Source organism: Musa acuminata, chromosome BXJ2-11 (genome assembly GCF_036884655.1).
Source record: "Musa acuminata AAA Group cultivar baxijiao chromosome BXJ2-11, Cavendish_Baxijiao_AAA, whole genome shotgun sequence".
NCBI classification, from domain to species: Eukaryota; Viridiplantae; Streptophyta; class Magnoliopsida; order Zingiberales; family Musaceae; genus Musa; species Musa acuminata.
Window position 1 is genome coordinate 13713246 of NC_088348.1, and position 12485 is coordinate 13725730.

The 12485-nt window shown below is 42.0% G+C and overlaps 1 long non-coding RNA gene across 1 annotated transcript; it reads left to right on the forward strand.

Annotated features, from left to right (window-relative positions):
- Positions 1 to 2690: 2690 nt before the first annotated feature.
- On the forward strand, positions 2691 to 5092 carry LOC135627401 (uncharacterized). The gene is made up of 2 exons (XR_010492597.1): positions 2691 to 3143; positions 4859 to 5092. It is a non-coding gene; the product is annotated as an uncharacterized LOC135627401 (long non-coding RNA).
- Positions 5093 to 12485: the final 7393 nt, after the last annotated feature.

A 12485-nucleotide genomic window follows, 5' to 3' on the forward strand; every position in this document is an offset into this window, starting at 1 on the left:
GAGAAATCAAGAAAACTCTCATTCGAGTTTTCCAATAAGTGTAGTCCAATCCGTTAAAGAACGGTGGACGAGAGACCGAAAAGCCCTCTTGAAGAGCCATTTCTCTCGGGTGTAAATCCGAAATGAGAAATACCCCGCTCTGATACCAATTGTTAGGATCGAGAGCACTAAGAGGGGGGGGTGAATTAGTGCAGCGGAAATTTTACAGCGATTAAAACCGAAAGCTGCGTTCGTTCGATAGAAACTATTATGATGCAAAAGCTGATTCACAGTTTGTATCTAAGTGCAGTTTGCGTCTAAGCGCAGATTGCGTCTAAGCGCAGTTTGCGTCTAAACACAGTTTGCGTCTAAACACAGTTTGCGTCTAAGCGCAGTTTGCGTCTAAACACAGTTTGCGTCTAAGCGCAGTTTACGTCTAAGCGTAGTTTACGTCTAAACGCAGTTTGCGTTTAAACGCAGTTTGCGTCTAAACGCAGATGACAGTTTGCAGTTCTAAATAAAATCAAGACGTAAACGTAAACTGCACAGAACCTTGTTCGTAAAAGCGCAGAAGACAGTTTGCAGTTGTAAATGAAATCAAGACGTAAACGTAAACTGCACAGAACTCATTCGTAAAAGCGTAGAGAGACAGTTTGCAGTTTGTAGATGGAATCAAGACGTAAACGTAAACTGCACAGAATTCGTTCGTAAAAGCGCAGAGAGCAGTTTGCAGTTTGTAAATGGAATTAAGACGTGAAGGTAAACTGCACAGAACTCGTTCGTAAAAGCGCAGAGAGCAGTAGCTATGTAGGAGGTTTGCAGTAATGATAAAGTGCTCAAAATAAACGCAAACCAGAGATTTAGAGTGGTTCGGTCAGTCTTGACCTACTCCACTTTTGGCTTCCTCCACCGATGAGGTTACCGACGTCAACTAGAGGCCTTCCTTCAATAGGCGAAGGCCAACTACCCTCTTACAGATTCACTCCATTTGATGGGCTTAGGAGACAACCCTTACAGATGTTTTCTCTCCTCTCTTTACAACTCAAACTTGAAGAACAGAAGGAGGAAAACTAGCAGTTTTGAGCTCTAAGAACCACTGAAAAGATCAAGATTTCGGCTTGAGTTCTTGCTCTTTTCAGTGCTAAATGGGTGGGGTATTTATAGGCCCCAACCCAATTCAAATTTCGAGCTCAAAAAAATCCCGGAATTCCGGGATCAGGCGGTTGCACCTCTTGACTGGAGAGGTTGCACCGCCTGGCAGAGCTCGAAGACTGAGCTCAGGCGGATGCATCTCTCTGTCAGGGGTGGTTGCACCTTTCTGCCAGAGCTCGAAGACCGAGCTCAGGCGGTGCATCTCCTGACCAGAGAGGTTGCACCTCTCTGCCAGAGGTGGTTGCACCTCTCTGCCAGAGGTGGTTGCACCTCTCTGCCAAAGCTCGAAGACCGAGCTCGGGTGGTGCATCTCCTGTCCAGAGAGGTTGCTCCTCTCTGCCAGAGCTCGAAGACCGAGCTCGGTGGTTGCACCTCTTGGCAGAGCTCGAAACTTGAGCTCTGGCGGTGCTACCTCTTGACAGAGGAGGTTGCACCGCTCAGTCTCGCTTGGAGACTGAGCCCTGGGCGGTTGCACCTCTTGGCTGGGGAGGTTGCACCGCCCAGTCTCGCTGGAAAGCCTAGCCTGGGCGGTTGCACCTCTTGGCTGGGGAGGTTGCACCGCCTGGTGCAATCAGGGTCCGAATGGTTCATTCCATTCGGCCCAATTTCAGTCTTTCAGGGGCCCAATTGCCCCAAGATTAAGCCAATGGGATCACCTCCCATTTTCCAACTTAATCAACGTGCTAACTACGATTAAATCTAAGACAACTTCTGCAGCTTTGCTTCGGTGCGTCAATCGCTCCTTACGGCGAGTTTCCGGCGAACTTCCGTCGATCATCCGATGAACCCTTGGTGATGCTCCTGCGGACTTCCGGCAAACTCCTGGACTTTGCGACGATCCACTTGGCAAGTTCCGACGAGCTTCGCTTGGCAAGCTTCTGGACTTCTCGGATCTGTTCTCGCAGAACCTCCGACGACCGTCCGAACTTCCGTCGAACTCTCGAACTCCCAACGTGATCATGAACTTGACTCCGACGCAACTCCTGCTGCTTGTCTATCTTTTATCGTAGTTAATCCTGCACACTTAAAGCAAAACTTCGATCGAGACAATTAATACTAAGCATTAATCATGTTGTCCGACATGTCATTGTTCCCTCGACGCTTCGTCCGATTCTTCGGCACATCGTCCTTTCCTGCAGCCTATTGCCCAATCGGCCAGTTGACTCCGCAACTCCGATATCCTTGGCACAATACCCGCTCTTCTTGGCCCGATGCCCGAGTCCACGACCCGAAGCCTTCTGTCGATACGTCGACCGATCCACCGGCCCGACGTCCAATCTTCTGACATGTTCCTCCGGCACAACATGATGTTCTTGCTTTAATTGTCTCATCCTGATCAAAGCATCCTGCATCACTCAAAACGCAGATTAAATCATAAACATATATCAAGTAGTTTCATCATCAAAATACGAGATTCAACAAAAAAGTCCTAAGGAATCGGGTCATTCCACTAGTTCAAGTAATTTGGAGACATCATTCTGGAGCGGAGACAACTTGGGAGCTAGAAGAGGAAATGAAAAAGGTGTATCCTCGTCTTTTCATCGAATAGAGGTACGATAAATTTAGAGGACTAAAATTTTCTTTTAAGGGGGGGAGAGTGTAACACCCCTCATTTACGAATGTTCGTATAATTTTGGTGATAATGTAAGCATCTATTTTAATTGACAAAAGATATAGAGTATGGATTAGAGGTAACTTATTTTTAAGATTTGGGAGATCTGTTAAAAAAAAAAAAAAAGAATCTGAGGACCTATATGTAAACCCTAAGGACCTAATGGTGAATATGATAAAAACAAGGACTAATCTGCAAAATGCACCAAATGACAAATCCCACCGCTTAAGCTTCTCTGCCTTTGTTCTTAAGGAAGCAGAGAAGGCAGCTCGTGGGTGATCAGGGAAAGAAAGAAAGAAAGAAAGAAGAAGAAGAAGAAGAAGAAGAAGAAGAGAAACAAAAATTGGGGCTTTTGGGGTTCTTGCTTTAATCTTTTCATTGGGGGTCAAAATTCTCAAAGGCAAGTGTTCTAACCCCATCCTACATAAGTATTAGACTCTGTTTTTATGTTGATTCAAAATAAATTGGAAGATTTCTATTTAGAAACTGATATGTCTCTCTTTGGACTTAAAACCATGGATTCTGAAATATTTTCGGTATACTGACCCCTATACACTGTTTCGGATATAAGTTTTAGCACAACATGTGAATTCAGGCAGGAACTATTTTGTTTGTAATTAGACTTTTATGTCTTTCTTTTGACACCGATTTTGTAGAATTTGGACACTGAATACTTACCCAAACATTTTTCTCAAATGAGACTATAGACGCTGTAAAACAGAGTTCAAGATTTTTTACCTATCGATACTAAAATACCTATAACTCCCTGTTGAAAATTCTGATTTGTACCAAACTGATTTTATTTGAAACTAGATTTGAAAATATTTCTTTTGACATACAGTTTGGAAATTTTGGAATTCAATTGCTTACCCTATTATCTGTTGAGTCCGACCCTATAAATTCTGCAAAACAGTAATTGTGATTTTGACCTTGTGTTACCAAATCTGAGGTAACTCTATGTTGGGAGCCCTGTTTCATATGAAATCTATTCCATCCGAATACAGATTGATATATGGTTCGACCATAGTCTTCTTATGGGTATTGGAGCATAATTGTTATTCTGAAATATTTGTTTGATGTGCCACTGGAATTCTGTCCGAAATCGAGCTTTGGTCGATTTCGCGTATTCTGTTCCCTTCCTTTGGATACTTGAATTCGTCTAACCTTCTTATTTGAATTGAGCTAACTATAATTGGATTCCCTGTACACTCTTGCTTCCATTTTTCTTTCTAAAATGAATACATTTGTGAGAGATTTGTATCCTTGCGTCATTTGTTTTTAAAAAGGCACATGTAAGCTTCGTTGTTCCGCGTGTGCTTCCGATATATGCTACTTATTGTTGAAACTGCCCTTTTGTACTCTGGTGTGTGGGATTGTCTGGACCTTTGCCAGAAATGGTAAAGGGTATGCGCTATTTGCCCGCTTTGTGGGGTCCCGTTATGTGGGATATTCTGGACCTTTGCCAGAAATGGTAAAGGGTATGCGCTTGTTGCCCGCTTTGTGGGTATGTGATTAGAGCCTGCGATGCTCTGCCGGCCCCCTTTGACTTCACCTAGACGTGGGTGGATGGAGCTCCCAAACGTGGGAGACTTTTGTCAGGTGGTCATTCAAAAATGGATGAATCACATTCTGACTGAGATCCCACTACACCCTCTATTTGTTTGATATGACATCCAGAGTTTTGGTGAGTTATTTCTGTTCATACTCTGGATAAGATTGATATGATTGCAACGTCAAGGACGACGTTTGAGCTCTTGTACGATATGTGTACCTATATGCTCTGAAAGGCTTCATTCACTGATGATTTTGCTTCGAAATGTTCCATATGCTGTTGATATGCTTCGAGACATTTTATATGCCATTGATAAGCTCTGATATGTTTCCTTTGTTTCTGATATGCTCCAATTACTCTATGCCCTATCTGTTAGGAACCAAATATGCATGATTGAAAGGACAAACTGTGATTCTGCTCCTAATGATATTATGTCTACGAAATCGTATATTCTGCTGTGTTTTGAAACTGTATCTCTTTGGAAATTGTACTCTTTTGATATGGATATGTTAGTCACTTGCTGAGCTCTTTATGCTCACCCCGTTTGTTGATAAAATTTTTAGGATAGCGTATCGCTTGCTTAAATGTTAAGAATGGGCTGAGGCAGTGGAAAGTTTAGAAGACGTTGGGCAGAACTTTTGTTAGCATATATGTAGTTGTGTATGAGCTACCTTGCATCTAATGAAATGTGACTATGAATCTAAACCTGTGGATTTTGTGTAAGTTAATGGATCCCTCATGTATAGGGTTTTGGAATGTTAAATTAAATTCGTGTAATGATATGAACTTATGGTAAATCGATGTTTGTGGTGATTACATAAAATTACCCACTTGTGGATTTACACTGTGGTTTTTATTTTGTTGAGTTGAGTTCAGATTGTATGAATTATCGAGTGATGTGTGCTATGTTTATGAATTGCACAGGGTTATGAATTGGTAGATTATAGAGTTGAAAATTTTGATCTGAATGTTTTCTTAGTGACCTCAAATGTGTGTTTGGATCCTGGGTTAGTTGTGATGAAGATTTTAAATATTATCGATACGTTTTGTGGGGTCGTGACATGATGTATGCAACATTATGGATGATAGTTATATGATATGTGATAATGCTTAAAATTAATCCATGCATGTGTATTTTAATGATTTTATGTCATGCATGAGCTTTTGAAGTAAATGTTGATTTGAAACTCTCATTTTCGATTAACATGTTTTTGGTTTAATCATTTTTATAACATATTAAGATGACATAGTGCATGTACATCTATGTATGAATTTCTTGATAATCTTTTGATGATAGATGTGATATCATGATGTTTTATTTTTTATGTGTTTGGTCTTGACGGCTTTATGGCGAAACTTATGTATTGATTTTAAATGATGAATGTTTGGTATCATGACCAACATGTTGATAAATGCTTAAAAATTTTTAATGTTTGAGTATCATGTATGATATACCCATTAATGATGATTGATTTATTTTTCGGTATCGTGCATGAAAAATAAAGTTTTTACAATTGTGTATGTTTTAATTTGAATATATAATGATGCACAAGTAAAATTGATACTTACCTTTGTCATAATCTGAAAATTGAAAAAAAAAGGGGTCTTCCCTTCTTTTTTACAATGACAAAAGGGGAGCAAGAATTTCTAGCGTGGACATCATAAATAGAGGCAAACTAGCTAGCTTACACAATTCAAGATGAAAGCAAAAATTACACTCCTCTAAAGAGAAGATGCAAATGTAACACTTGCCAAATTGTTTGCTTGCCTCATGTAAAACGTTATCTCTTACTAGTTTGGCATTTTGCTAGCTTGCACTTTGCAAAGAAAGCAAAAGTGACACTTCTCAAAAGAGAAGAAAGAGCTTGTTATCTTGAACATCACAAGCTTGCCAAACAAAAATTGCAAAAGTGCAATCTTGCCTATCTCAAGAAGTAAAACTTGCAACTTGCACATTGCAATAGGAAGCGAGAATCATAAGTTTACACAAGAAAGCTATCTTGCATTTGCTTTCGAAATTTTTACTAGCTTGTATGTAGTAAAACATGCATATCGTAAAAATTGCTAGCTTGTAGTATAAAGAGAAGCAAATAGTTGCTATCTCACGAAAATTAAACATGCTAAACTTACACCTTGCAATGGAAGCAAAATTGCGAGCTCAAACATTGCAAAGGAAGCAAAAATTCGCTAGCTTGCAACTTGCATATTTCAAGAAGCAAGAGTTGCCTTCTTGAACATCTCTAAATTGTTAGCTTGCAAGTTCTAAAATGTTGTAACATTGCTGGCTTGCATGTCCTAAAAGTGCTATCTTGTATGCTGTAAAACATGCATAACTAAAACTTGATAGCTTGAATGTTCTAAGCATGATGTAACATTTGCTAAATTTTTTGGCTTCAAAACTGCATGATGATAAAACTCGATATTATGTTTTTCATGTAATAAGTCAAACTAATATTCCAAACACAAGAATAGTTGGACTTCTCCTTTTTGTTGATGACAAAGAGGGAGAAGTATGATGTTATGCATAAGTTTATGCATAAGTTCATGATGACGTGTTGCAAGTATTCATGATGAATATTGCAATGACTTGAATTCAGTTTGAATTCAAGGTTCTATCAATATGGCATATTGATAGGGGGAGTTTGTTTAAACTACGGGAGTTAGGTTTAACTCCGTCATCAAATAGTTGTCATCATAAAAAAGAGGGAGATTGTTGAATCTCATATTTTGATGATGAAACTACTTAATATATGTTTATGATTTAATCTGTATTTTGAGTGACGTAGGATGCTTCGATCAGGATGAGACAATTAAAGCAGGAAAATCATGTTGTGCTAGAGGAACATGTCAGAAGATTGGATGTCGGGCCGGTGGAACGGTCGACGTATCGACAGAAGGCTTCGGGCCGTGGACTCGGGCATCGGGCCAAAAAGAGCGGGTATTGTGCCAAGGATATCGGAGTTGCAGAGTCAACTAGCCGATTGGGCAATAGGCTGCAGGAGAGGACGATGCGCTAAAGAATCGGACGAAGCGTCGAGGGACCAATGACATGCCGGACAACTTGGTTAATTGCTTAGGATTAATTGTCTCGATCGAAGTTTTGTTTTAACTATGCAGGATTAACTACGATGGAAGAAAGACATGCAGCAGGAGTTGCGCCGGAGTCAAGACAATGATCACGTTGGGAGTTCGAGAGTTCGACGGAAGTTTGGTCAATCGTCGGAGGTTCTGCGAGAACAAATCCGAGATGTCCATGAGCTTGCCAAAGAAGCTCGTCGGAACTCACCAAGTGGATCGTCGCAAGTCCAGGAGTTTGTCGGAAGTCCGTAGGAGCATCACCGAGGGTTCATCGGATGATCGATGGAAGTTCGCCGGAAGCTCGTCGGAAGAAGTGATTGATGCCACGGAGCAAGTTGCACTAAATGTCTTAGGGAATATCATAGTTAGCACAATGATTAAGTTGGAAATGGGAGGTGATCCCATTAACTTAATCTAGGGGCAATTGGGCCCCTGAAAAACCCAAATTTGGCCGAAGCGTCGAGGGACCAATGACATGCCGGACAACTTGGTTAATTGCTTAGGATTAATTGTCTTGATCGAAGTTTTGTTTTAAGTATGCAGGATTAACTATGATGGAAAAAAGACTTGCAGTAGGAGTTACGCCGGAGTCAAGACAATGATCACGTTGGGAGTTCGAGAGTTCGATGGAAGTTCGGACAATCGTCGGAGGTTCTGCGAGAACAAATCCGAGAAGTCCATGAGCTTGCCAAAGAAGCTCGTCAGAACTCGACAAGTGGATCGTCGCAAGTCCAAGAGTTTGCCGGAAGTCCGCAGGAGCATCACCGAGGGTTCATCGGATGATCAACGAAAGTTCGTCGGAAGCTTGCCGGAAGAAGCGATTGACGTACCGGAGCAAGTTGCAGTAAATGTCTTAGGGAATATCGTAGTTAGCACAATGATTAAGTTGGAAATGGGAGGTGATCCCATTAACTTAATCTTGGGTTAATTGGGCCCCTGAAAAACCCAAATTGGGTCGAATGGATCAACCCATTCGAACACTGATTTCTGCCTGGCGGTTGAACCGCCCAAGCCAAGAGGTGGCACCACCTGGGCTGAGTCTCCGAGGGAGACTGGGCGGTGCAACCGCCCCAGCTAAGAGGTGGCACCGCCTGGGCTCAGTCTCCGAGCGAGACTAGGCGGTGCAACCTCCCCTGACAAGAGGTGGCACCGCCTGAGCTCGGTCTTCGAGCTCTGGCAGGAGGTGCAACCACCCCTGACAGAGGTGGCACCGCCCAGAGGCTCAGTCTTCGAGCTCTGCCAGGCGGTGCAACCGCTCCAATTAGGAGGTGCAACCGCCAGATCCCAGAATTCCGGGAATTGATAGTTTTGAGCTCCAAATTTGAACTGGGTTGGGGCCTATAAATACCCCACCCATTCAGCCCTGAAAGAGCACTGAACATACACCGAAATCTTGATCTTGTTCTGTGATTTTTAGAGCTCAAAATTATTGTAAAGACCAAAAGTTCTTCTCCCTCTTTTCTTCCAAGTTCTGAGCTTTAAAGAGAGGAAAGAAAAGTCTGTAAGGGTTGTCTCCTAAGCCCGTCAAAAGGAGTGAAACTGTAAAAGGGTGGTTGGCCTTCGCCTATTGAAGGAAGGCCTCTAATTGATGTCGTTGACCTCGTCGGTGGAGGAAGCCAAAAGTGGAGTAGGTCAAGATTGACCGAACCACTCTAAATCTCGGTTTGCATTTACTTTGAGCATCTTATCTTTACTGCAAACCTCCTCAATAGCTTACTACCTTCTGTGTTTTTACGAACGTGTTTCAAAGTTCAGTGCTTTCCGAATCGGCGTTTAGACGCAAATCAGTTTTATCGTACGAACATCATATTTTAGTTTACGCTTACATTCTGATTTCCATCATAACTGCAAACTACCTTTATATCTTTGCTTTAACTACATCTCGCTTCATCTCAAGTTAAAGTGGTTTACGAATGGGCTTTCACACCGAAATCGCTTTTATCGTACGAACGTCGTATTTCAGTTTGCGCTTATATTCTGATTTTCATCATAACTGCAAACTGCCTTTATAGATTGACTTTAACGTCATCTTGCTTGATCTTAAGTGAAAGTAATCTTATAATCGGCTTTCACACCGAAATCGTTTTTATCGTTCAAACGATTTTTATCGTTGAAAGATTTCCGTTGCACTAATTCACCCCCCCCCCCCCCCTCTTAGTGCTCTTGATCCTAACAAGGGATACAGTACAGGTGCTCATTGGAGAATGAGTTCACTGATTGATCCGCTTACAGAATGCTGGATGGTTGATGATGCCTTATTGTCAGACAGCGATTTCGTAGTCCTAGTGGTATATCTGGTCCTTCGACTTGAGACACCAATGTCCTGTATAAGTGCTCCACTATTTGATACTAGACTTATAGGTTTTGGCTGTCCGAGATTAAGTGCAGTTGGTCATTGGGAGTGGTAGTCGACCTTACGAGGGCTATTGAGTGTCAATAGAGGATCATCCACTCTCGGCGTCATCAGAGGAATATCCCATGTGTTCTTGCTCAAACAAATCCCTGGCTAGGGTCATTCGGGTTGAGAGAGAAAGAGTTCTCCGGGAGAATCCAATTAGAGCGAGACTCAAGTAGAAACCGTATGGGTTTGACAGCACCATGCTCGATATACGGTCTCTGGGATATTAGATGGATGAGGGACTATAAGTACATGGTAACTGAGGACAGACAGGTCCAATGGATTGGATTTTCCTATATCGTTTTGGGACTACGGCGTAGTGGCCTAGTACGTCCGTAGTCGATGAGTCAAGTGAATTATTACAAAGATAATAATTCACTGAGTTAGAAGGAGTTCTGACAGGTATGACTCACGGCCAGCTCGATATTGGGCCTAGAGGGTCACACACATATGGTAGGCATTGCGATGAGTAGAGGTTTGGATATGAGATATCCGACGGAGCCCTTGTCTTATTGGATATCCAATAAGCCCCTGAATTATTGGATCCCATGGACGAGATCCAATAAGAGCTCATGAGAGATTATTGGAGAGAGATCCACTAATCTAAAAGGGTTGGGTTATTAGATGCAGATCCAATACCCAATAGGCGAGGATCCATTAGGGTTTGATAGGGGACCTCTATAAATAGGAGGGATTCAGAGCCTCATTGGCTAGAGCCTTTGCTTGCCTCTTCTATTCTCCTTCCCCTCTCCACCTCAGAGTAGGCCTGGAGTTTTGAGGAGCATCGTCGCAGCCCTGCTATATGGATCACCACTAGAGAGGACGCTTGACCTCCTTCACTCTCTCCTAAGGATCTGCAAGGAAATAGGGATATATGATCTCCCTAGGCAACACAATCTACTATATACGCAAGTTTTTAGTTTCGCGAATTTTGCGCACCAATCTTCGCACGACGACGAACATCTCTTTAGGAATCAGGGATTTTGTTTTCTTGTTCTTCTACTGCACATGTGATGTCGCCCCCAAAGATTTTCCCAACAGGTTACTCGAGAAGGACATCGAAATAATTGGACAGACAAGGGTGCTGTATACTTGTCTATATGATAGAGGTGGTTGATCTCATAACTGCTCATGTGGGGACACTAGGGATATAGTGTCGGTGCTCATTAGAGAATGAGTTCATTGATTGATCCGCTCACGGAATGATAAATGGTTGATGATACCTCATTGTTAGATAGTGATTTCGTCATCCCAATTATGTATTTGGTCCTTATACTTGAGACACCAAGGATGTCATGTATGAGTACTCTACTCTTTGATACTAGACTTATAGGTCAGGAAGTTTTAGATCTAGCACATCTAGTTATCAAGAGTGGCAACGAACCTTACGATGACAATTGAGTGTCGATAGAGGATCATCTGCTCTCGATGTCATGAGAGGAATATCTTATGTGTTCTTGCTCAAGCAAATCTCTAGCCTAAGTCATTCAAATTGAGAGAGAAAGAGTTTTCCGAGAGAATCTGATTAGAGCGAGACTTGAGTAGAATCCGTATGGGTATGGCAACACTTGTTGAATCTCGGATTTTGATAATGAAATCAATTGATAAATTAATGATCTAATGCATATGTTGAGAAAAGTGATGCAGGACTAACTACGATCGTGTAAAGGTAAAACAATTAAAGAAGAATCGAATATTGGGCCAGAGTCAAAGATTGGGCATCGGGCCAGAAGAATCGGGGGATATGCCGAAGGTTCGGACGATGCATCGGAAGCTCGCTGGGAGTTCACCAAAAGCTCGCCGGAAGATCATCGGGCGATTTTGTTAGAAGAGAATTAGGCATGTTAAATCTTCCTAATGCATGAATTCCTCTTAGGAATTGTTTTGGAATTCTCAATTTTTCGTAACTTGAGTTTTTCCTTTTAAATTGAGATCGATTCCTATAACTCCTTTCTATTTGCAAAAGTAGTTCTTTGATTCATAACTTAATCTCTCTTTTGTTTATGTGATGATTGTAATATTGACACCATGTAAATATTTGTACAATTGAATGTTTGCACCATACAATGTTTGTTTATCTCAAAGAAGAAGCAAGAGCACTTGCTAGCTGTTAGGAAATCTTGGGGGTGACATCATATGCGCAACGGAAGAATAAGAAAACAAAATCCCCGATTCCCAAAGAGATGTTCGTCGTCGTGCGAAGATTGGTGCGCAAAATCCGCGAGACTTAAAACTGCGTTTAGAGTAGATTGTGTTACCTAGAGAGATCGTATATCCCTGTTTCCTTGCATATCCTTAGGAGAGGGTGAAGGAGGTCAAGCGTCCTCCTCTCTAGCGATGATCCACACAACAGGGTTGCGACGACGCTCCTCAAAACTCCAGGCCTGCTCTGAGGTGGAGAGGGAGAGGAGAATAGGAAAGGCAAGCAAAGACTCTAGCATTTGAGGCTCTGAATCCCTCCTATTTATAGAGGTCCCCTGTCAAACCCTAATGGGTCCTCCCCTAGTGGGTATTGGATCTGCATCCAATAAGACAAGGGCTCCGTCGGATATCTCATATCCGAACCTCTACTCATCGCAATGTCTACTATATGTGTGTGACCCTCTAGGCCCAATATCGAGCTGGCCGTGAGTCATACCTGTCAGAACTCCTTCTAACTCAGTGAATTATTATCTCTATAATAATTCACTCGACTCATTGACTACGGACATACT